This window comes from Parambassis ranga, chromosome 17 (genome assembly GCF_900634625.1).
Source record: "Parambassis ranga chromosome 17, fParRan2.1, whole genome shotgun sequence".
NCBI lineage: Eukaryota > Metazoa > Chordata > Actinopteri > Ambassidae > Parambassis > Parambassis ranga.
This window is the reverse complement of record NC_041037.1, coordinates 16,974,358-17,000,801: the sequence shown is the minus strand read 5'-3', so window position 1 is coordinate 17,000,801 and position 26,444 is coordinate 16,974,358. Positions and strand designations below refer to the sequence as shown.

The 26,444-nt window shown below is 43.0% G+C and overlaps 2 pseudogenes; both read left to right on the top strand.

The window, feature by feature from the left end:
• The first annotated feature begins 5,205 nt into the window (after positions 1-5,205).
• Positions 5,206-10,716, top strand: LOC114449941 (maternal embryonic leucine zipper kinase-like; annotated as a pseudogene).
• A 7,908-nt stretch (positions 10,717-18,624) lies between these two features.
• On the top strand, positions 18,625-24,225 carry LOC114449905 (maternal embryonic leucine zipper kinase-like; annotated as a pseudogene).
• The last annotated feature ends 2,219 nt before the right edge of the window (positions 24,226-26,444 follow it).

Here is a 26,444-nt window from a genome sequence, read left to right as displayed (position 1 = left end):
GCCACTGGCAGGAAGGACCTCCTGTGGCGTTCTGTGCTGCTCCTCGGTAGTCTCAGTCTACCGCTGAATGTGCTCCTGTAGGACAGCAGTGTGTCGTGCAGGGGGTGAGAGGTGTTGTTACGAATACTGAGGAGTTTCCTCAGTATCCTCCTCTCCGTCACCTCCACCACAGACTCCAGCTCCACTCCCAGCACCGAGCCAGCCTTCCTAATGAGCTTGTTGAGTCTGTTGGTGTCGGCCGTCTTCATCCTGCTGCCCCAGCACACTACAGCGTAGAAGATGACGCTGGAGACCACCGAGTGGTAAAACATCTGCAGCATGGTCTGGCAGACGTTAAAGGACCTGAGTCTCCTCAGTAGATACAGGCGACTCTGTCCCTTCCTGTATATTGCCTCTGCATTTGTGGACCAGTCCAGTTTGTGGTCAATGTGGACACCCAGGTATTTGTAGCTGTCCACAATGTCCACGTTGGTACCCTTGATGCTGACCGGGTTTGGGAGTGTCTGGTGCTTCCTGAAGTCCACCACCAGCTCTCTTGTCTTTGTGACATTCAGCTGCAGGTGGTTCTGTCCGCACCACTCCACAAAGCTGTCCACCACACTCATATACTCCGCCTCCCGACCTCTGCTGGTGCAGCCCACAATGGCAGAGTCATCCGAGAACTTCTGCAGGTGGCAGGACTGTGAGCAGTGTCTGAAGTCCGATGTATAGAGTGTGAACAGGAATGGAGACAGTACCGTGCCCTGGGGTGCCCCCGTGCTGCTCACTATCGTGTCCGAGACGGTGTTCCTCAGCCTCACAAATTGTGGTCGACCTGTAAGATAGTTAGTGAACCAGGTGACCAGTGGGGTCTCTACCTGCATGTCCAGGAGCTTCCTATTCAAAAGGGCAGGCTGCACGGTGTTAAACGCACTGGAAAAATCAAAGAACATGATTCTAACAGTGTTACCTGCCTCCTCCAAGTAGGTGTGTGCTCTGTGCAGCAGGTAGATGATGGCGTCCTCCACTCCAATACGGGGCTGGTAAGCAAACTGCAGGGGGTCCAGCGATGGTTCCACAACAGCACGCAGGTGTTTCAGGACCAGCCTCTCCAGAGACTTCATCACATGTGAAGCAACTGGTCTGTAGTCGCTGTGTGTGCTTGGATGTTTGGTCTTGGGCACAGGAACAAGGCATGTTGTCTTCCACAGGGCAGGGACAGTCATCAGGCTCAGACTCAGGGAGAAGATGTGCTGGAAGACCCCACACAGCTGTGTGGCGCAGTCCCTGAGTACTCTGGGGCTGAGTCCGTCCGGTCCTGCAGCTTTTCCCGGTCGTAGGCGACTGAACTCCCTCCTCACATCTTCTGTGGTGATGGTAACTGTGGACACAGAAGAGCAGAGAGAGAGATCTGATGGGGGAGGGTGGGGGGTTGTTAATGGAAGGTGGGGTAAGGGGGGCAGGGTGATGTTATTGATGGGGAGGTGAAACTGGTTAGTATGGTTAGGGGGAGGGGGAGGAGGAGGAGGTACATTGTTGTTATCGACAGGTGTTAATGGTGCATCACAGGGAGGGGGGGGGGGAGGGTGGTCAGGGAGTGGACTATCAAACCTGTTGAAAAACAGGTTCAGTTGGTTGGCCTCCTGCAGATCTCCATCCATCAGCTGGTCGGAGATCCTATTGTGGCCGGTGATGGTTCGCATGCCACTCCATACCTCCCTCAAGTTGTTCCGGGCAAGTTGGCTCTCCAGCTTCCTCCTTGCCATCTCCAATCTTCTCCTTCACCTCTGCCTGGGCCCTCCTCATCTCCTCTCTGTCTCCACTCAAGAAGGCTGTCTTCTTTCTGTTGAGTGATGCCTTGATGTCCTTTGTCACCCATGGTTTATTGTTTGGAAAGCAGCGTATTGACCTGGTGGGGATTAGTGAATCTGTGCAAAAATTAACATATTCTGTGATACAGTCTGTGAGTGTGTCTACATCCTCACCGTGAGTGTCACAGAACACATCCCAGTCAGTCACCTCAAAACATCCCTGCAGGGTCTCCAGGGCTTCCGGTGTCCACCTCCGTACAGTTTTGGTGGTCACCGGCTGCCGCTGTACTGCTGGTATATACTGGGGTTTGAGGTGGACTAGGCTATGATCTGATCTGCCCAAGGGAGGGAGAGCTATGGAGCTGTATGCCTCTTTAACATTAGCATACAGTAAATCTAGAGTTTTATTTTCTCTTGTTTTACAGTCCACAAACTGCTTGAAAGTGGGCAGAGTTGATTTCAGATTAACCCTTTAAACCCTGGCCATATTAAAAGAAAAAATCACCTAAAAAGACATTCCCGAAGAAAATGAGGAAATGCACCACAATAATAATGTGCATATGCATGTTCTTGGTGTCTAGGGACATCTAGGGACCTCAGAGAATGCATTTCCAGTGTTTAAAATATTGTGTCTATTAGTATGCCTGAGGTAAATTAGAAAAAACTACAGGAGAAATGTAACAATTTTATCCTCGCCTGAGTTTTTTTCCTATTTGACAGAGGAAAACATTATGCTAACAATGATTCTATGTACACAGATGCCATTGATCACATTCAGCTATTCCTTGGCTACAAATATACCAAATTTGATAGAATTTGAACAAAGAGCAAAGCCTTCACAAAGGTTTTAGTAAGGATATCACCAGGCAGACACTCAGTTTGGCACAATTTGGCACCACATTGCCAAATAGGTTACTATAGCTATAGCTAGCTTACTCATTTCCAGTGGAAACTGGCTGGAAAATACAATTTATATCCATTTCACTAGTCTATTGCCATCTACTGGAGCTTTTGGGTATGAATTTACCTTGCACTTCATCAACTTCTACCATTATGCACAGTGTAAAATCAATAGAAAAAAACATCAAAATGTATGATTTTGTCTCCAAATAGAGTAGTTTTATTATAATAACTAATAACTAATGTACATTAATGAAAGTCCAACCAAATATTAGGTAAAGAAAATAAAAATAACAACAAGGAGAGGTGATGCCTCAGTGTTGAGCCCAGATGGGCCTGGAACCTCACTTTCCTCTTCTCTTCCCTCTTGTTGGCTGTGAAAATAATAACAATTTATTATCTGTAATTGCATACATATTGAAATACACATATTATGTAAATAATATGTAAAGACAGTATTGAATAGGATGAATCATCCTTCTTCATCTCTGTTCAGCTGTTCCCTTAGGGGTTGCCACAGTCAATCATCACCACTATCCTCTGCATCCTCCTCTCTCACCCCAACTACCACCCTGCTGTCTACTATATTGTGTACACGTATATATATAATAAATCATTTTATCGATCAACACGGATATTAGCAACAATAGTTTACACTTCAAAATAAATGTACAAAACTTACTCAACTTACTCAAACTGGGTCTATCTTTTCCAACGTTCAACGTTGCTGGCAACGGGGTCGAACGAATCCGGAAATTCCTGCCGTTGAAATTCTGCTCCATGCCCCTCTCGTCACGGTATCATGAAGAGATACGCTAGCTAACAACCTAAAAAAAACCCTCTGACACTTACTAGAAACTCACTGAAAGTCACCGAAAGTCACTGAAGCACACTAAAGCAACTACAACCTCCACAAACACATACGCGTAGTTAGCTAGCGTTAGTGTTGTTGCGTCTAGTCTTTACACAGGGATTTTACGTCAGCTGGGTATTGTAGTCCATTAGATTTTTTTGTACCATTCGATTCAGTAGCTTGTCCTCTTTCATTGGACTACAAACATGGCCGCAACCGTGGCAGAATTTGATCAGAATTTGAAGTAATAGTGCCTGTACGTTTTCGGCCCTTCGGCGGGGCCCATCGGGTTAAGGAATTTCGGTGTCATTTTAACATGGGAGTCTATGAGAGAGCCCTTCAACGAGGGTCATCTGCCAAATGTATCTCCTACAAATTTCAAGCTACAGACTCCATTTAGTCTTAAAACGCTCATTAGATGCTGCTCTATCAAACTTTTATTCAGAATTTTCTAATTCCGAATCATTTCCGCATGCCAGGCTCTTAAAGTTGGAGTGGTTTTTGAAGGGCCTCCTCTGCTGTTACCATGGTGACAGGCTGACACACAGAGGCATACAAAGCTCTGAATTGCTCTGATTCTCCAGCAATTCAGAGCAATCCTTCACATCAGCATTCAAAGCATTCTAGTATATATAAGATAGTGTGGTAACTGATTCAAGCTACTGAAACCTGTTGGAAAGTTTGGAAATGATTTGCAGGCTTTTTCATATCTGAATAAAACACACAATGTTTCATATGAAAATTGAAAAACAACATTTGTTTTTAAATGTTGCTATGACGTTATCATGATGACGTTTTGGTGATGACGCTCCCTGATGACACAGGATAGAATGTTGATTTCACCATAGAGACGTATCAACAAAGCTTCAGTCTTTTGGGACACAACTCACCAACCTGAGTACTCACCGTTGTTTCTTCTTGTAAAGAAGTTGCATTTTCCTGCAAGAGATGGATCCTTTCACCTCATCATCCTTCACTGCAGTAAGTAACAAGCTCTTCTCATCTCTAACCCTCCTAATGTCCAAACTTCTTTTAGAGAAATAATATGAACTAGAAAGCATTTCCATGAAGAAAATGCAAGTTTGATTGCCCGCGCTGAACATTGCTTTGAACGCTGATGTGATTGATTGCTCTGAATTGCTGGAGAATCTGCAATCTGAACTTAATTTGCTGTAACACAGGTAAGAAATTTAGAAGATGAAGCTCTTATCTGGAAAAAGTAGAAAAATGTTTTAATATTATGAAGATATAAAGAGAAACAGCTGAAGACAAGAACAGTAGAAGTCACTAGGTGTATGCCATGGCAATCAAACTAATAATAAAGACGTAGAATAACAGAGTTTGATTGCCGAGCAACGGCAATCAAACTATAATAAAGGACGTAGAAGAACAAGAGTTTGATTGCCATGCAAGCAAACTAATAATAATAAAGACGTAGAAGAACAGAGTTGATTGCCTGGTTTGGTTGCTGGGGCAACCAACTAATTATAGCTTAACTATCAGAGAGTGTATTTAAACTCTCTATCATAAAGATTACAGTGTTAAAATGTATTAGCGATGTTAATGCTGCAAATTTCAGTGTTCTTGTAAGCCTGTTGGTAATTTCAAACCTTGTTTTTATCTCGTATGAAGGAGGTTTATCGTGTAGCTGGAGCAGGAAGCATGCCCGTGGAAAGGACGACGGAGTTCCGAGCCGAAGAGCTCTACAAATATTACAAGGTTTATGAGACCATCGGCTCGGGTAATTTCAGGACTAAATGCAGTTTGTGTCGTTTCGTGTCATTTCTATTGTGTGTTAAAGGACGCTGTGTTTTATTTAGGAGGCTTTGCTAAAGTCAAGTTGGGTCGTCGCATCTTGACAGGAGAGAAGGTTGCCATTAAATCATTAATAAAAAAGATCTCGGGGTGAGTCTGACTGAAGTGTACAACACAAAACTTACACAAACCATGACCTCAAGCTGCAGGACCATTTGAAAATGTACAAAACAAAAAAATAAACACGGCTGTGTTTACATCACATTTAACCGATGTTGAAAGCACCTTCACTTTCTAACTCTACAGGATGACTTGCCTCGTGTGAAGCTGGAGATTGAAGCCATGAAGAACCTGAGTCATCAGCACATCTGTCGGCTGTACCAGGTCATAGAGACCTCCACCCAGATATTCATGGTGCTGGAGGTAAAGGTCGAACAGACAGAGATGATGTGTGACTCTGAATAAAACAATCTTATGTTCATATATTTGCCTTCTTTGTAGCACTGCCCAGGTGGAGATTTGTTTGACTATATCATAGCAAAGGACCGTCTGTCGGAAGAGGACACCAGGGTGTTTTTCAGACAGATTGTGTCTGCCATGGCCTACGTACACAGCCAAGGATACGCACACAGAGACCTAAAACCAGTAAAAAGTCCTCATCATACAGCCAGATACCACAAAATGTTTGTCTGGGTTTGACTACACTTGATTCTAATGTTTGTGTCTCTGAATCTTAGGAAAACATATTGATTGATGAGGATCATAACTTGAAGCTCATTGACTTCGGCTTGTGTGCCAAACCTAAGGTACATCATCAGATGAAAAAGTCTGATCTTTAAGGTAAAACTGTCACATACTGGTCTACATATCACGTTTCCTCTTTCTCAGGGAGGTTGGGTTATGAGCTGATGACATGTTGTGGGAGCCCCGCATACGTTGCACCTGAGCTCATCCAGGACAGAGCTTATATTGGTTCAGAGGTAGGACATGCATACTGTTGAATGTTAACATGTAGAAACCTTTGTGTTTACATTCAGGATCTCCACTAAAAAAGATCAATTATTACCTGCCTGCTCTGCTGCGTCTGCCTCTTCTTGGTTTCTTGATCTTATTCACTGGTGCATGACTCGGTACAACTGAGCTTGAAGCTGAAATACTGCTGTGTAATGTGTAACCTCCAGGCTGATGTATGGAGTATGGGAGTGCTGCTGTTCTCTCTGCTCTGTGGAGACCTGCCCTTTGACGATGATAACTGTGTAGTCCTCTACAGGAAGATTACAGTAAGAGCTCTGCTGTGTGTCCAGCATATTGGTTGAAGTTATGGAGGTGCTGCTAAATAATTTGTGGCCATGACCGACAGTCGTTGTTTTGTCTTACAGTCTAAGCTAGTGCCGGAATATTGTTTGTTTTTCCTGAAGTGTTTGTGACGTGGATATTTTTTTTTCAGAGGGGGAAATATGACAACCCACACTGGCTCTCTCCAGGGAGCGTCCTTCTCCTCAACCAGATGATGCAGGTACATTTCAGTCAGTTTGTTTTGCTGTTTTATTTGTGTTTTATCTTGACCTTATCCTTTTTTGACACAAGCAAGGTAGAATGGGGTTCTTGTCCATATTCCTACATGCATCATCTACAGATGTTGAAAGAACATAAATATAGAAAATAGCCAACTGAAAAAAGGTCCAGTGGAAAAAAAAATCTCTGTCACTCACTAATTGATTGCTTAATGGGGATATTATCATTGCCCAACTTGCCATTTATTGATGTGTCCATTTCACCTTGCAGAACACAGGAAGTGCTTGTTTACTGTAGGCAACTAACATTGGGGGAATTCAGATCTGTTAACTAAACTGTTTTTGTCAATGGAGTTTGACGGTTTGATTCAGTGTGGTGTCAGTTCCCTGTAGGAAAACCCTATCTGACATCAAGGAAAAAAGGTCCTTCTTCAAAGAAACAGAGCCATCCTCTTTTACAATGTACACTTAATATCTTTATCTGTAGTAAAGCACAGTAGTCTGTTTTGGGAATTTACAATATTAATATCTATCTCACATAAATAATCAGTTTCTGAACTGTTCTTGTATTATAGTTTTAGACACAGTGTACATGTTGAATTGCAGTGTCTGTGTGTGGTCCTGTAGGTGGACCCCAAGCGTCGTGTGACTGTTAGACAGCTACTGGATCATCCCTGGGTGATGAAAGACCACAACAGCCCTGTGGAATGGTACAGCAGGCAGCTGGTAAAGACACAAGAGGATCATCTATAACAGCATGCATTAGCAAACATTTAAACCACACAATTACAAACACTTAAACAGCTTTTGCTTTCGATATGTGTTCTCTTTGGTAGCTTGTTTCTTTTGGTTTCAAATCAAAGATTCGTCGATTTCGAGGTTTTTTACTGAACAATAACATCCTTGTATTATATACTCAACAATATTATTTGTTGGAAATTGTTGTTTTCGTGTGTTGACATAAAACTAGAAGTGTCCCTCTTGGGTCTTTAATGGATAGTCCTGGTCTTTTTTTTTGTCGCTTGGTCCCATAGATGAAGACTGTATCACTGAGATGGCAGTGAACATGAAGCGATCGAGAGAGAGCACCACAGCGCTTGTGAGGGAGGTGTGTGAATTCACTACACTGTAAAATCTGTTTTAAGAGATCTGTGTGCATTTTTTTGCATGGTTTCTGATGGATTTAAAACATCTCCCCTCCCACAGTGGCGTTTTGACCACACCACAGCCACCTACCTGCTGCTGCTGTCAAAGAAGCAGAGGGGAAAGCCTGTCCGCCTGTGTCCTCAACCAGCTGTCTATGATTCCTCCTGCTCTCCGCTGCACCAGGGACTACAGGTCAGACTCTGGACCACTCCAATATACTCCACATATTTAGGGCTACTGCCAGGTGGATGTTCTTCTTGTACTGATTCTCTGCACCTAAATGTTGTTGTGGACCTTTTTTCTGTGTTCATTTTCAGACAAGAGACGCATTTCAGTTCAGCGAGGATGAAGATGCTGTAATTGTGGATTCTATGGACTTTTGCTCAGATTACATTGATGATCACATCTCACAGCATACACCCCAGGGGGTCAGAGGTCATCCAGATGAAAGAACAAACAAGACATGGTATGTGAAGTTGAAACAAAAGCAGGAAGCAGAAGGAGGAAGGGTGGTTGGGAGACCTGATTGTCAGACAGTCTCTTTGGTATTCTAACATTATGCTATGATGCTGCTAAGAAGACCCTTATTTTGTGGTATTTGATTGTTCACAAGCAAAGGCAAAAGGGGAGGGAGCTGCCATGGTAAACCTTGGCTAATGCTTCTGCAAGACAGCTTCTCTTGGTCTATAACCATTTACCTGTCTTTAAAGATGACAGTCATTCCCCATACAGTGACTAAATGTGTAGAGAGAATGAATTTGGTGTCCAGCTGATGTGCTGTTCAGACAGACCAACATTCAGTATGATTCTGTCAAGAGTAATGTACTCATACCACTTTTCTCATGTTGGATTCCTAAAGAGGCTGGCATCTCCATCAGTGGAAAAAAAGGTGTGCTTACAGCCCAACCCCAGAGAGGGGGCGGAAAAACGACACCACACCGCCAGGAGAAGAAGGAGAGGGACCAAGAACGAACCAGTGAAAACAAGGAGAATACTGCTATCCAAGAAAATCAAAATGGAACCAAACCCACAGCGGTCACACCCAAAGGTAGGAATAATTTCCTGGTTACAGATAATGCAGAGCTTCAGGACTAGTACAGTTTATTTGAATACTGTAATTGTTTGTTGTTCCAAACAAGGGCTTGAAGTACCGTCCCTATTAGATTAGATTTGCATTAACCAACTGCCCCTCTCCACCCCCCCCCCCCCCTCTTTCCTTTATCTATCCCACACTCACAGTCTCATGCAGCTCTCATAATCACAAGTGCCACATCCACATGCCACACATTTGCAAGTAAATTGTCTTCTGGTAGTGACATGTGTTCTCTTGCCACTAAAACCTATCTCTCTGTTGTGTTGTGTGTGCTGTGTGAGAGAGAGAGGAGAGCGAGTGTGTGAGACTCATTTTGCCTTTTGTGTTTACAACTCTAATGCCAAAAACAGCCAGTCATATGCATAACAGCTGTTTTTAAATTACTTAAAACTGGGATGAAACATTCACTCCATAATATCTGTTTTTTTTTCAACACTAAAGTTTCCTAATGACTCAATCATTTTGTATGTTAGTAGTTGAACCACACCAAATAATAATAATGCTGGTACTATTAATATAGAACTATTGACTCTTGTGTCAAAAAAAGAAAAACAGTGCCAGAAGGCTGAAATGATAAATTTATGAGACCAGAAAAGCAGCAGTCACAGCTTCCTTTATATTGGAAAATGGCTAACTAGATTCTTTACTTTTTTGATGTGTAAATGTAGGTGGTGATAGTGCAACTAAGGAGCTGAATAAGAAGAGGGCCAGCAGAGAACAAAGATGCTGCAAACCTTGAAATACTGGCCTTTAGTTCCAGAGCGAAGGTGAGTGCTCTACAAGATGAGTGAAGGGACGATGTCCTTACACGTCTTTGGTCGGCCAATCAGACCGAAATGGGGGGAAAAAAAAAAAACAAGAACATGTGAGTCACAGGTGACAGAAGTTAAGCTAAACTGTTTGCTTTCCAGGCCTTGTTCTCTGGACATGGCCGTCACAGACAGTGGGAAGAAGAAGAGAGCAGGGAAAGTGTTTGGTTCCCTGCAGAGAGGCCTAGATAAGGTGATCACTATGCTCACCCCGAGTAAGAGACGAGCCCATCAGCACGGCCCCGCAAAATCAAGGTATAAGCATGGTGAAACAACAGACCTCACCATAATTTCTTCATTTTTCTTACTTCAATAAACCATGTTCATAGAAAAGCTACAATGATAAACTTTTGTTGATGAATGGCTGTCTCCTTCCAGGATCAATACAACGTGACTCTGACCAGTCAGACCAATCCAGACCAGGTGCTCAACCAGATCCTGTCCATCCTGCCGGAGAAAAACATCGATTTCCAGCAGAAGGGGTTAGAAAGACATGCTGCCTCCCTGCCTTTTTTTCATAATGCTGCTCCTCCTATCAAATTCAGTCATTTTACCATTATTTACTTCACCCATCATTCAGGTACACTCTCAAGTGTCAGACCTGCAGTGACTTTGGAAAGGTGACCATGGCGTTTGAGCTAGAGGTGTGCATGCTGCAGAGGCCAGAGGTCATCGGAGTGCGCCGCCAGAGGCTGAAGGGAGACGCCTGGGTCTACAAACACCTGGTGGAAGACATTCTCTCTGCATCCAGTATCTGAATGATGCACTTTCCTGACAGTAGCACTGCTGGTTTTAAGTCAACTTTAGCATAATTGTCAGCAACATGACGTTTCTTGTCAGAAAAGAATGACTGATGCAGGGAGCTGTCTTTTTTTTTAAAACATAGACTAGAATACTGTGGTATGTTGTGTGATTACATTTGGTATTAAGCTGAGAGAGAGAGAGAGGGGGGAGAGAGGGAGAGAGGAGAGAGGAGAGAGAGGAGAGAGAGAGAGAGAGAGAGAGGAGAGGGAGAGAGGGAGAGAGGAGGAGGAGAGAGGAGAGAGAGGGAGGAGAGAGGGGAGGAGAGAGGGAGAGAGGAGGAGAGGGAGAGAGGGGGAGAGAGGAGGAGAGAGAGGAGAGAGGGAGAGGGAGAGAGAGGAGAGAGAGAGGGAGAGAGGAAGGGAGAGAAGGAGGAGAGGAGAGAGAGAGGGAGAGAGAGGAGAGAGAGGAGAGAGAGAGGGAGAGAGAGAGAGAGAGGAGAGAGGAGAGAGAGGAGAGAGAGAGAGAGAGAGAGAGAGAGAGAGGAGAGAAAGAGCGGACAGACCTCAGCTCATACAGAGGATGTGGACAGCAGTGATTTTATGTTCTGTTATTTAAATGTTACTTATTAAATTGTATATTAATCGTTCTTGTCTCTGTGTTCTTAAACTCTTCTAACCTTGTTACATATGTGTTTTCACCTATTTATAATTGAAGTAAACTTTTGAACAACTTCTCAGTGACCACAGTAAATCATTTATTGTGTGTGTGTTGTGTTATGTACAATATTTACAAAGACACAGTTTGAACATTTCTAACTATTTACCAGTGGGCATTATGAAAATGTACAGTTTATATTTATAAAAATCAGCAGAAAATACTATTCACAAAGAACATATATATAAATGTTTGGCTGAGCAGGAGTCCTTGGTGCTTCTGGACTGGATGATGCCACGGTGAAGACCTTGGAGTCCTCTGGCTGTGAGTGGGACATCATCTGGGGGAGGGGGGTGTCTGTCTCCTCTGTCCACCACATCGTCCATCAGGGTTTGCAGAGCTGACGATCGGCGGCTGCCATGTTACTAAAGATGTTTTTAAAAAGGGCAAAAATAAAATAATAACTTCAACAGAGCGGCTTCCAACGCAGCTTAAAATATGAATAGCTATAAAATATGTATCCTCACCCTCCAAAGGTGATGATGGTCAGTACACCTCCTCCAGGACAGACAGCTGGTCCTGCAGGGAGCCCCACTCTCCTCCACCCAGCAGTAATTCTCTGGTGTAGTGACAGACCTGATGCTTAATTACACATTAAAGCAGTGCTTTCAGGGTTATTTGCAGGGTTCGTACACATTTAGCTATTTATTTAAAGTATTAAAATTACAAACAGACCCTGTATCCGGAGGATCCTCAGGAGGACGCGGCCTCCTGAGACCGCGTAGGCTGCGTCCTCCGAAGGATGCAGACCCTGAATTGGGACACAGCTACTGTTCCACTTTTCAAACAAGCATGGACTGAACTGCTCCAGGCTGAGTTTAGGAAACTTAGCGCCACCTGTGTGAGAGGAGGGACAATGACACAACTGACAGTGGTGATTACACGTGATGACAGCAACTTCAGTCCAGCTGTTGTCCACACTCAGGCTCTGATCCTCCACCACCAGCCCAGCAGGAGGTGTTACCACCAGTGAAATTATACCGTATTTTGACTTCTTCTATTGCCAACCTTCACCTCTGTCTTAAATGATCGTACCACCCTAACACCCTTTCTCATTAGGGTTAACCCCCTCCTCTTTATCATCAGCTCAACCCACCATTACCCTTCTCCTCCTGCTGGGACACACAAGGAGAACCTGCCAGAGAGAAATGCTGATCAGCTGCAACACACAGGCATGACAAATGTGGCATTTTATCAGGTAGGAACATCATTTATTTCACATTATATACTATGTTAAAGACCTAAAATCGTGTCCATTACAGCTGCACAAAAATACTGAAAACAATGTTTAACATGTAAGTGAAGGCATCTCTTGACACCTTTCACTGCTCATTTTCTTGGAGGTAAAATGTTCAAACACTGTCACCAAGCTAAACTATCACCATCAATCTCTCCACCAACGTGAAGTGAAGCCTGGAAGATGAACAGACGGACGATGACAGAGTATAAAACACACCACTGCTCCATCGACTGGATGAATAATACATTTAAAGTCAAGTAATTTTGTCTCTATAAACACAGAAATCATTTTATTTGATCTTTTTACAATGTCAGAAAAAACAAAAATATGACACTGAAAACCAGAGAAGACAGACATGAAATAAAAACAGACGCTTCATATAACCATGTAAACAGAGAGTTGTAAACACATGTACATAAAAAAACATGACTGTAAATGAGTAATGCTTTGCTTGTGTATGTTATTCAATTAAGTTCTACACCTACAGGGGAGAATAATAACATCCGCACATAAATATAAGATAAGATAAGATAAGATAAGATAAGATAAAACTTTATTAATCCCGAAGGAAATTCTTGTGCCAGAGGTATCAAGTCACAATAAATGCAGTTAAGTACAGAGTATAGGTATAAGTGTCACTATAATCCAAACTAAGAGTACAGTACACAGTATGAGCACAATATATGATACCTGGATACAAATATGGAGATGTAAGGTGCTAAGTAAACATGATATAGACAAGTGGAGGGAATGACAGTGATGCCTGACATGAATATCTAGCGCTTCTCCCTACAGAAAGGGGAGGAGTTATACAGTCTGATGGCCACTGGCAGGAAGGACCTCCTGTGGCGTTCTGTGCTGCTCCTCGGTAGTCTCAGTCTACCGCTGAATGTGCTCCTGTAGGACAGCAGTGTGTCGTGCAGGGGGTGAGAGGTGTTGTTACGAATACTGAGGAGTTTCCTCAGTATCCTCCTCTCCGTCACCTCCACCACAGACTCCAGCTCCACTCCCAGCACCGAGCCAGCCTTCCTAATGAGCTTGTTGAGTCTGTTGGTGTCGGCCGTCTTCATCCTGCTGCCCCAGCACACTACAGCGTAGAAGATGACGCTGGAGACCACCGAGTGGTAAAACATCTGCAGCATGGTCTGGCAGACGTTAAAGGACCTGAGTCTCCTCAGTAGATACAGGCGACTCTGTCCCTTCCTGTATATTGCCTCTGCATTTGTGGACCAGTCCAGTTTGTGGTCAATGTGGACACCCAGGTATTTGTAGCTGTCCACAATGTCCACGTTGGTACCCTTGATGCTGACCGGGTTTGGGAGTGTCTGGTGCTTCCTGAAGTCCACCACCAGCTCTCTTGTCTTTGTGACATTCAGCTGCAGGTGGTTCTGTCCGCACCACTCCACAAAGCTGTCCACCACACTCATATACTCCGCCTCCCGACCTCTGCTGGTGCAGCCCACAATGGCAGAGTCATCCGAGAACTTCTGCAGGTGGCAGGACTGTGAGCAGTGTCTGAAGTCCGATGTATAGAGTGTGAACAGGAATGGAGACAGTACCGTGCCCTGGGGTGCCCCGTGCTGCTCACTATCGTGTCCGAGACGGTGTTCCTCAGCCTCACAAATTGTGGTCGACCTGTAAGATAGTTAGTGAACCAGGTGACCAGTGGGGTCTCTACCTGCATGTCCAGGAGCTTCCTATTCAAAAGGGCAGGCTGCACGGTGTTAAACGCACTGGAAAAATCAAAGAACATGATTCTAACAGTGTTACCTGCCTCCTCCAAGTAGGTGTGTGCTCTGTGCAGCAGGTAGATGATGGCGTCCTCCACTCCAATACGGGGCTGGTAAGCAAACTGCAGGGGGTCCAGCGATGGTTCCACAACAGCACGCAGGTGTTTCAGGACCAGCCTCTCCAGAGACTTCATCACATGTGAAGCAACTGGTCTGTAGTCGCTGTGTGTGCTTGGATGTTTGGTCTTGGGCACAGGAACAAGGCATGTTGTCTTCCACAGGGCAGGGACAGTCATCAGGCTCAGACTCAGGGAGAAGATGTGCTGGAAGACCCCACACAGCTGTGTGGCGCAGTCCCTGAGTACTCTGGGGCTGAGTCCGTCCGGTCCTGCAGCTTTTCCCGGTCGTAGGCGACCTGAACTCCCTCCTCACATCTTCTGTGGTGATGGTAACTGTGGACACAGAAGAGCAGAGAGAGAGATCTGATGGGGGAGGGTGGGGGGTTGTTAATGGAAGGTGGGGTAAGGGGGGCAGGGTGATGTTATTGATGGGGAGGTGAAACTGGTTAGTATGGTTAGGGGGAGGGGGAGGAGGAGGAGGTACATTGTTGTTATCGACAGGTGTTAATGGTGCATCACAGGGAGGGGGGGGGGGAGGGTGGTCAGGGAGTGGACTATCAAACCTGTTGAAAAACAGGTTCAGTTGGTTGGCCTCCTGCAGATCTCCATCCATCAGCTGGTCGGAGATCCTATTGTGGCCGGTGATGGTTCGCATGCCACTCCATACCTCCCTCAAGTTGTTCCGGGCAAGTTGGCTCTCCAGCTTCCTCCTTGCCATCTCCAATCTTCTCCTTCACCTCTGCCTGGGCCCTCCTCATCTCCTCTCTGTCTCCACTCAAGAAGGCTGTCTTCTTTCTGTTGAGTGATGCCTTGATGTCCTTTGTCACCCATGGTTTATTGTTTGGAAAGCAGCGTATTGACCTGGTGGGGATTAGTGAATCTGTGCAAAATTAACATATTCTGTGATACAGTCTGTGAGTGTGTCTACATCCTCACCGTGAGTGTCACAGAACACATCCCAGTCAGTCACCTCAAAACATCCCTGCAGGGTCTCCAGGGCTTCCGGTGTCCACCTCCGTACAGTTTTGGTGGTCACCGGCTGCCGCTGTACTGCTGGTATATACTGGGGTTTGAGGTGGACTAGGCTATGGTCTGATCTGCCCAAGGGAGGGAGAGCTATGGAGCTGTATGCCTCTTTAACATTAGCATACAGTAAATCTAGAGTTTTATTTTCTCTTGTTTTACAGTCCACAAACTGCTTGAAAGTGGGCAGAGTTGATTTCAGATTAACCCTTTAAACCCTGGCCATATTAAAAGAAAAAATCACCTAAAAAGACATTCCCGAAGAAAATGAGGAAATGCACCACAATAATAATGTGCATATGCATGTTCTTGGTGTCTAGGGACATCTAGGGACCTCAGAGAATGCATTTCCAGTGTTTAAAATATTGTGTCTATTAGTATGCCTGAGGTAAATTAGAAAAACTACAGGAGAAATGTAACAATTTTATCCTCGCCTGAGTTTTTTTCCTATTTGACAGAGGAAAACATTATGCTAACAATGATTCTATGTACACAGATGCCATTGATCACATTCAGCTATTCCTTGGCTACAAATATACCAAATTTGATAGAATTTGAACAAAGAGCAAAGCCTTCACAAAGGTTTTAGTAAGGATATCACCAGGCAGACACTCAGTTTGGCACAATTTGGCACCACATTGCCAAATAGGTTACTATAGCTATAGCTAGCTTACTCATTTCCAGTGGAAACTGGCTGGAAAATACAATTTATATCCATTTCACTAGTCTATTGCCATCTACTGGAGCTTTTGGGTATGAATTTACCTTGCACTTCATCAACTTCTACCATTATGCACAGTGTAAAATCAATAGAAAAAAACATCAAAATGTATGATTTTGTCTCCAAATAGAGTAGTTTTTATTATAATAACTAATAACTAATGTACATTAATGAAAGTCCAACCAAATATTAGGTAAAGAAAATAAAATAACAACAAGGAGAGGTGATGCCTCAGCGTTGAGCCCAGATGGGCCTGGAACCTCACTTTCCTCTTCTCTTCCCTCTTGTTGGCTGTGAAAATAATAACAATTATTATTATCTGTAATTGCATACATATTGAAATACACATATTATGTAAATAATATGTAAAGACAGTATTGAATAGGATTGAATCATCCTTCTTCATCTCTGTTCAGCTGTTCCCTTAGGGGTTGCCACAGTCAATCATCACCACTATCCTCTGCATCCTCCTCTCTCACCCCAACTACCACCCTGCTGTCTACTATATTGTGTACACGTATATATATAATAAATCATTTTATCGATCAACACGGATATTAGCAACAAATAGTTTACACTTCAAAATAAATGTACAAAACTTACTCAACTTACTCAAACTGGGTCTATCTTTTCCAACGTTCAACGTTGCTGGCAACGGGGTCGAACGAATCCGGAAATTCCTGCCGTTGAAATTCTGCTCCATGCCCCTCTCGTCACGGTATCATGAAGAGATACGCTAGCTAACAACCTAAAAAAACCCTCTGACACTTACTGAAACTCACTGAAAGTCACCGAAAGTCACTGAAGCACACTAAAGCAACTACAACCTCCACAAACACATACGCGTAGTTAGCTAGCGTTAGTGTTGTTGCGTCTAGTCTTTACACAGGGATTTTACGTCAGCTGGGTATTGTAGTCCATTAGATTTTTTTGTACCATTCGATTCAGTAGCTTGTCCTCTTTCATTGGACTACAAACATGGCCGCAACCGTGGCAGAATTTGATCAGAATTTGAAGTAATAGTGCCTGTACGTTTTCGGCCCTTCGGCGGGCCCATCGGGTTAAGGAATTTCGGTGTCATTTTTAACATGGGAGTCTATGAGAGAGCCCTTCAACGAGGGTCATCTGCCAAATGTATCTCCTACAAATTTCAAGCTACAGACTCCATTTAGTCTTAAACGCTCATTAGATGCTGCTCTATCAAACTTGTATTCAGAATTTTCTAATTCCGAATCATTTCCGCATGCCAGGCTCTTAAAGTTGGAGTGGTTTTTGAGGCCTCCTCTGCTGTTACCATGGTGACAGGCTGACACACAGAGGCATACAAAGCTCTGAATTGCTCTGATTCTCCAGCAATTCAGAGCAATCCTTCACATCAGCATTCAAAGCATTCTAGTATATATTAAGATAGTGTGGTAACTGATTCAAGCTACTGAAACCTGTTGGAAAGTTTGGAAATGATTTGCAGGCTTTTTCATATCTGAATAAAACACACAATGTTTCATATGAAATTGAAAAACAAACATTTGTTTTTAAATGTTGCTATGACGTTATCATGATGACGTTTTGGTGATGACGCTCCTGATGACACAGGATAGAATGTTGATTTCACCATAGAGACGTATCAACAAAGCTTCAGTCTTTTGGGACACAACTCACCAACCTGAGTACTCACCGTTGTTTCTTCTTGTAAAGAAGTTGCATTTTCCTGCAAGAGATGGATCCTTTCACCTCATCATCCTTCACTGCAGTAAGTAACAAGCTCTTCTCATCTCTAACCCTCCTAATGTCCAAACTTCTTTTAGAGAAATAAATATGAACTAGAAAAGCATTTCCTGAAGAAAATGCAAGTTTGATTGCCGCAGCTGAAGCATTGCTTTGAACGCTGATGTGAGTGATTGCTCTGAATTGCTGGAGAATCTGCAATCTGAACTTAATTTGCTGAAACACAGTTAAGAATTTAGAAAGATGAAGCTCTTATCTGGAAAAGTAGAAAATGTTTTAATATTATGAAGATATGAAAGAGAAACAGCTGAAGACAAGAACAGTATGAAGTCACTAGGTTGATTGCCATGGCAATCAAACTAATAATAAAGACGTAGAATAACAAGAGTTTGATTGCCTAGCAACGGCAATCAAACTAATAAAGACGTAGAAGAACAAGAGTTTGATTGCCATGGCAATCAAACTAATAATAATAAAGACGTAGAAGAACAAGAGTTTGATTGCCTAGCAACGGCAATCAAACTAATAAAGACGTAGAAGAACAAGAGTTTGATTGCCTGGTTTGGTTGCTGGGCAACCAAACTAATTATAGCTTAACTATCAGAGAGTGTATTTAAACTCTCTATCATAAAGATTACAGTGTTAAAATGTATTAGCGATGTTAATGCTGCAAATTTCAGTGTTCTTGTAAGCCTGTTGGTAATTTCAAACCTTGTTTTTATCTCGTATGAAGGAGGTTTATCGTGTAGCTGGAGCAGGAAGCATGCCCGTGGAAAGGACGACGGAGTTCCGAGCCGAAGAGCTCTACAAATATTACAAGGTTTATGAGACCATCGGCTCGGGTAATTTCAGGACTAAATGCAGTTTGTGTCGTTTCGTGTCATTTCTATTGTGTGTTAAAGGACGCTGTGTTTTATTTAGGAGGCTTTGCTAAAGTCAAGTTGGGTCGTCACATCTTGACAGGAGAGAAGGTTGCCATTAAAATCATTAATAAAAAAGATCTCGGGGTGAGTCTGACTGAAGTGTACAACACAAACTTACACAAACCATGACCTCAAGCTGCAGGACCATTTGAAAATGTACAAAACAAAAAAATAAACACGGCTGTGTTTACATCACATTTAACCGATGTTGAAAGCACCTTCACTTTCTAACTCTACAGGATGACTTGCCTCGTGTGAAGCTGGAGATTGAAGCCATGAAGAACCTGAGTCATCAGCACATCTGTCGGCTGTACCAGGTCATAGAGACCTCCACCCAGATATTCATGGTGCTGGAGGTAAAGGTCGAACAGACAGAGATGATGTGTGACTCTGAATAAAACAATCTTATGTTCATATATTTGCCTTCTTTGTAGCACTGCCCAGGTGGAGATTTGTTTGACTATATCATAGCAAAGGACCGTCTGTCGGAAGAGGACACCAGGGTGTTTTTCAGACAGATTGTGTCTGCCATGGCCTACGTACACAGCCAAGGATACGCACACAGAGACCTAAAACCAGTAAAAGTCCTCATCATACAGCCAGATACCACAAAATGTTTGTCTGGGTTTGACTACACTTGATTCTAATGTTTGTGTCTCTGAATCTTAGGAAAACATATTGATTGATGAGGATCATAACTTGAAGCTCATTGACTTCGGCTTGTGTGCCAAACCTAAGGTACATCATCAGATGAAAAAGTCTGATCTTTAAGGTAAAACTGTCACATACTGGTCTACATATCACGTTTCCTCTTTCTCAGGGAGGTTTGGGTTATGAGCTGATGACATGTTGTGGGAGCCCCGCATACGTTGCACCTGAGCTCATCCAGGACAGAGCTTATATTGGTTCAGAGGTAGGACATGCATACTGTTGAATGTTAACATGTAGAAACCTTTGTGTTTACATTCAGGATCTCCACTAAAAAAGATCAATTATTACCTGCCTGCTCTGCTGCGTCTGCCTCTTCTTGGTTTCTTGATCTTATTCACTGGTGCATGACTCGGCACAACTGAGCTTGAAGCTGAAATACTGCTGTGTAATGTGTAACCTCCAGGCTGATGTATGGAGTATGGGAGTGCTGCTGTTCTCTCTGCTCTGTGGAGACCTGCCCTTTGACGATGATAACTGTGTAGTCCTCTACAGGAAGATTACAGTAAGAGCTCTGCTGTGTGTCCAGCATATTGGTTGAAGTTATGGAGGTGCTGCTAAATAATTTGTGGCCATGACCGACAGTCGTTGTTTTGTCTTACAGTCTAAGCTAGTGCCGGAATATTGTTTGTTTTTCCTGAAGTGTTTGTGACGTGGATATTTTTTTTCAGAGGGGGAAATATGACAACCCACACTGGCTCTCTCCAGGGAGCGTCCTTCTCCTCAACCAGATGATGCAGGTACATTTCAGTCAGTTTGTTTGCTGTTTTATTTGTGTTTTATCTTGACCTTATCCTTTTTTGACACAAGCAAGGTAGAATGGGGTTCTTGTCCATATTCCTACATGCATCATCTACAGATGTTGAAAGAACATAAAATATAGAAAATAGCCAACTGAAAAAAGGTCCAGTGGAAAAAAAATCTCTGTCACTCACTAATTGATTGCTATAATGGGGATATTATCATTGCCCAACTTGCCATTTATTGATGTGTCCATTTCACCTTGCAGAACACAGGAAGTGCTTGTTTACTGTAGGCAACTAACATTGGGGGAATTCAGATCTGTTAACTAAACTGTTTTTGTCAATGGAGTTTGACGGTTTGATTCAGTGTGGTGTCAGTTCCCTGTAGGAAAACCCTATCTGACATCAAGGAAAAAAGGTCCTTCTTCAAAGAAACAGAGCCATCCTCTTTTACAATGTACACTTAATATCTTTATCTGTAGTAAAGCACAGTAGTCTGTTTTGGGAATTTACAATATTAATATCTATCTCACATAAATAATCAGTTTCTGAACTGTTCTTGTATTATAGTTTTAGACACAGTGTACATGTTGAATTGCAGTGTCTGTGTGTGTCCTGTAGGTGGACCCCAAGCGTCGTGTGACTGTTAGACAGCTACTGGATCATCCCTGGGTGATGAAAGACCACAACAGCCCTGTGGAATGGTACAGCAGGCAGCTGGTAAAGACACAAGAGGATCATCTATAACAGCATGCATTAGCAAACATTTAAACCACACAATTACAAACACTTAAACAGCTTTTGCTTTCGATATGTGTTCTCTTTGGTAGCTTGTTTCTTTTGGTTTCAAATCAAAGATTCGTCGATTTCGAGGTTTTTTACTGAAACAATAACATCCTTGTATTATATACTCAACAATATTATTTGTTGGAAATTGTTGTTTTCGTGTGTTGACATAAAACTAGAAGTGTCCCTCTTGGGTCTTTAATGGATAGTCCTGGTCTTTTTTTTTGTAGCTTGGTCACATAGATGAAGACTGTATCACTGAGATGGCAGTGAACATGAAGCGATCGAGAGAGAGCACCACAGCGCTTGTGAGGGAGGTGTGTGAATTCACTACACTGTAAAATCTGTTTAAGAGATCTGTGTGCATTTTTTTGCATGGTTTCTGATGGATTTTAAAACATCTCCCCTCCCACAGTGGCGTTTTGACCACACCACAGCCACCTACCTGCTGCTGCTGTCAAAGAAGCAGAGGGGAAAGCCTGTCCGCCTGTGTCCTCAACCAGCTGTCTATGATTCCTCCTGCTCTCCGCTGCACCAGGGACTACAGGTCAGACTCTGGACCACTCCAATATACTCCACATATTTAGGGCTACTGCCAGGTGGATGTTCTTCTTGTACTGATTCTCTGCACCTAAATGTTGTTGTGGACCTTTTTTCTTGTGTTCATTTTCAGACAAGAGACGCATTTCAGTTCAGCGAGGATGAAGATGCTGTAATTGTGGATTCTATGGACTTTTGCTCAGATTACATTGATGATCACATCTCACAGCATACACCCCAGGGGGTCAGAGGTCATCCAGATGAAAGAACAAACAAAGACATGGTATGTGAAAGTTGAAACAAAAGCAGGAAGCAGAAGGAGGAAGGGTGGTTGGGAGACCTGATTGTCAGACAGTCTCTTTGGTATTCTAACATTATGCTATGATGCTGCTAAGAAGACCCTTATTTTGTGGTATTTGATTGTTCACAAGCAAAGGCAAAAGGGGAGGGAGCTGCCATGGTAAACCTTGGCTAATGCTTCTGCAAGACAGCTTCTCTTGGTCTATAACCATTTACCTGTCTTTAAAGATGACAGTCATTCCCCATACAGTGACTAAATGTTGTAGAGAGAATGAATTTGGTGTCCAGCTGATGTGCTGTTCAGACAGACCACACATTCAGTATGATTCTGTCAAGAGTAATGTACTCATACCACTTTTCTCATGTTGGATTCCTAAAGAGGCTGGCATCTCCATCAGTGGAAAAAAGGTGTGCTTACAGCCCAACCCCAGAGAGGGGGCGGAAAACGACACCACACCGCCAGGAGAAGAAGGAGAGGGACCAAGAACGAACCAGTGAAAACAAGGAGAATACTGCTATCCAAGAAAATCAAAATGGAACCAAACCCACAGCGGTCACACCCAAAGGTAGGAATAATTTCCTGGTTACAGATAATGCAGAGCTTCAGGACTAGTACAGTTTATTTGAATACTGTAATTGTTTGTTGTTCCAAACAAGGGCTTGAAGTACCGTCCCTATTAGATTAGATTTGCATTAACCAACTGCCCCTCTCCACCCCCCCCCCCTCTTTCCTTTATCTATCCCACACTCACAGTCTCATGCAGCTCTCATAATCACAAGTGCCACATCCACATGCCACACATTTGCAAGTAAATTGTCTTCTGGTAGTGACATGTGTTCTCTTGCCACTAAAACCTATCTCTCTGTTGTGTGTGTGTGTGTGTGAGAGAGAGAGAGAGCGAGTGTGTGAGACTCATTTTGCCTTTTGTGTTTACAACTCTAATGCCAAAAACAGCCAGTCATATGCATAACAGCTGTTCTTAAATTACTTAAAACTGGGATGAAACATTCACTCCATAATATCTGTTTTTTTTTCAACACTAAAAGTTTCCTAATGACTCAATTATTTTTGTATGTTAGTAGTTGAACCACACCAAATAATAATAATGCTGGTACTATTAATATAGAACTATTGACTCTTGTGTCAAAAAAAGAAAAACAGTGCCAGAAGGCTGAAATGATAAATTTATGAGACCAGAAAAGCAGCAGTCACAGCTTCCTTTATATTGGAAAATGGCTAACTAGATTCTTTACTTTTTTGATGTGTAAATGTAGGTGGTGATAGTGCAACTAAGGAGCTGAATAAGAAGAGGGCAGCAGAGAACAAAGATGCTGCAAACCTTGAAATACTGGCCTTTAGTCCAGAGCGAAGGTGAGTGCTCTACAAGATGAGTGAAGGGACGATGTCCTTACACGTCTTTGGTCGGCCAATCAGACCGAAATGGGGGAAAAAAAACAAGAACATGTGAGTCACAGGTGACAGAAGTTAAGCTAAACTGTTTGCTTTCCAGGCCTTGTTCTCTGGACATGGCCGTCACAGACAGTGGGAAGAAGAAGAGAGCAGGGAAAGTGTTTGGTTCCCTGCAGAGAGGCCTAGATAAGGTGATCACTATGCTCACCCCGAGTAAGAGACGAGCCCATCAGCACGGCCCCCGCAAAATCAAGGTATAAGCATGGTGAAACAACAGACCTCACCATAATTTCTTCATTTTTCTTACTTCAATAAACCATGTTCATAGAAAAGCTACAATGATAAACTTTTGTTGATGAATGGCTGTCTCCTTCCAGGATCAATACAACGTGACTCTGACCAGTCAGACCAATCCAGACCAGGTGCTCAACCAGATCCTGTCCATCCTGCCGGAGGAAAAACATCGATTTCCAGCAGAAGGGGTTAGAAAGACATGCTGCCTCCCTGCCTTTTTTTCATAATGCTGCTCCTCCTATCAAATTCAGTCATTTTACCATTATTTACTTCACCCATCATTCAGGTACACTCTCAAGTGTCAGACCTGCAGTGACTTTGGAAAGGTGACCATGGCGTTTGAGCTAGAGGTGTGCATGCTGCAGAGGCCAGAGGTCATCGGAGTGCGCCGCCAGAGGCTGAAGGGAGACGCCTGGGTCTACAAACACCTGGTGGAAGACATTCTCTCTGCATCCAGTATCTGAATGATGCACTTTCCTGACAGTAGCACTGCTGGTTTTAAGTCAACTTTAGCATAATTGTCAGCAACATGACGTTTCTTGTCAGAAAAGAATGACTGATGCAGGGAGCTGTCTTTTTTTTTAAAACATAGACTAGAATACTGTGGTATGTTGTGCTGATTACATTTGGTATTAAGCTGAGAGAGAGAGGGAGAGAGGAAGGGAGAGAGAGAGAGAGAGAGGGAGAGAGAGGAGAGAGAGGAGAGAGAGAGAGAGAGAGAGAGAGGAGAGAGGAGAGAGAGAGAGAGAGAGAGAGAGAGAGAGAGCAGAGAAAGAGCGGACAGACCTCAGCTCATACAGAGGATGTGGACAGCAGTGATTTTATGTTCTGTTATTTAAATGTTACTTATTAAATTGTATATTAAATCGTTCTTGTCTCTGTGTTCTTAAACTCTTCTAACCTTGTTACATATGTGTTTTCACCTATTTATAATTGAAGTAAACTTTTGAACAACTTCTCAGTGACCACAGTAAATCATTTATTGTGTGTGTGTTGTGTTATGTACAATATTTACAAAGACACAGTTTGAACATTTCTAACTATTTACCAGTGGGCATTATGAAAATGTACAGTTTATTATTTATAAAAATCAGCAGAAAATACTATTCACAAAGAACATATATATAAATGTTTGGCTGAGCAGGAGTCCTTGGTGCTTCTGGACTGGATGATGCCACGGTGAAGACCTTGGAGTCCTCTGGCTGTGAGTGGGACATCATCTGGGGGAGGGGGGTGTCTGTCTCCTCTGTCCACCACATCGTCCATCAGGGTTTGCAGAGCTGACGATCGGCGGCTGCCATGTTACTAAAGATGTTTTTAAAAAGGGCAAAAATAAAAATAATAACTTCAACAGAGCGGCTTCCAACGCAGCTTAAAATATGAATAGCTATAAAATATGTATCCTCACCCTCCAAAGGTGATGATGGTCAGTACACCTCCTCCAGGACAGACAGCTGGTCCTGCAGGGAGCCCCACTCTCCTCCACCCAGCAGTAATTCTCTGGTGTAGTGACAGACCTGATGCTTAATTACACATTAAAGCAGTGCTTTCAGGGTTATTTGCAGGGTTCGTACACATTTAGCTATTTATTTAAAGTATTAAAATTACAAACAGACCCTGTATCCGGAGGATCCTCAGGAGGACGCGGCCTCCTGAGACCGCGTAGGCTGCGTCCTCCGAAGGATGCAGACCCTGAATTGGGACACAGCTACTGTTCCACTTTTCAAACAAGCATGGACTGAACTGCTCCAGGCTGAGTTTAGGAAACTTAGCGCCACCTGTGTGAGAGGAGGGACAATGACACAACTGACAGTGGTGATTACACGTGATGACAGCAACTTCAGTCCAGCTGTTGTCCACACTCAGGCTCTGATCCTCCACCACCAGCCCAGCAGGAGGTGTTACCACCAGTGAAATTATACCGTATTTTGACTTCTTCTATTGCCAACCTTCACCTCTGTCTTAAATGATCGTACCACCCTAACACCCTTTCTCATTAGGGTTAACCCCCTCCTCTTTATCATCAGCTCAACCCACCATTACCCTTCTCCTCCTGCTGGGACACACAAGGAGAACCTGCCAGAGAGAAATGCTGATCAGCTGCAACACACAGGCATGACAAATGTGGCATTTTATCAGGTAGGAACATCATTTATTTCACATTATATACTATGTTAAAGACCTAAAATCGTGTCCATTACAGCTGCACAAAAATACTGAAAACAATGTTTAACATGTAAGTGAAGGCATCTCTTGACACCTTTCACTGCTCATTTTCTTGGAGGTAAAATGTTCAAACACTGTCACCAAGCTAAACTATCACCATCAATCTCTCCACCAACGTGAAGTGAAGCCTGGAAGATGAACAGACGGACGATGACAGAGTATAAAACACACCACTGCTCCATCGACTGGATGAATAATACATTTAAAGTCAAGTAATTTTGTCTCTATAAACACAGAAATCATTTTATTTTGATCTTTTTACAATGTCAGAAAAAACAAAAATATGACACTGAAAACCAGAGAAGACAGACATGAAATAAAACAGACGCTTCATATAACCATGTAAAACAGAGAGTTGTAAACACATGTACATAAAAAAACATGACTGTAAATGAGTAATGCTTTGCTTGTGTATGTTATTCAATTAAGTTCTACACCTACAGGGGAGAATAATAACATCCGCACATAAATATAAGATAAGATAAGATAAGATAAGATAAGATAAGATAAGATAAAACTTTATTAATCCCGAAGGAAATTCTTGTGCCAGAGGTATCAAGTCACAATAAATGCAGTTAAGTACAGAGTATAGGTATAAGTGTCACTATAATCCAAAATAAGAGTACAGTACACAGTA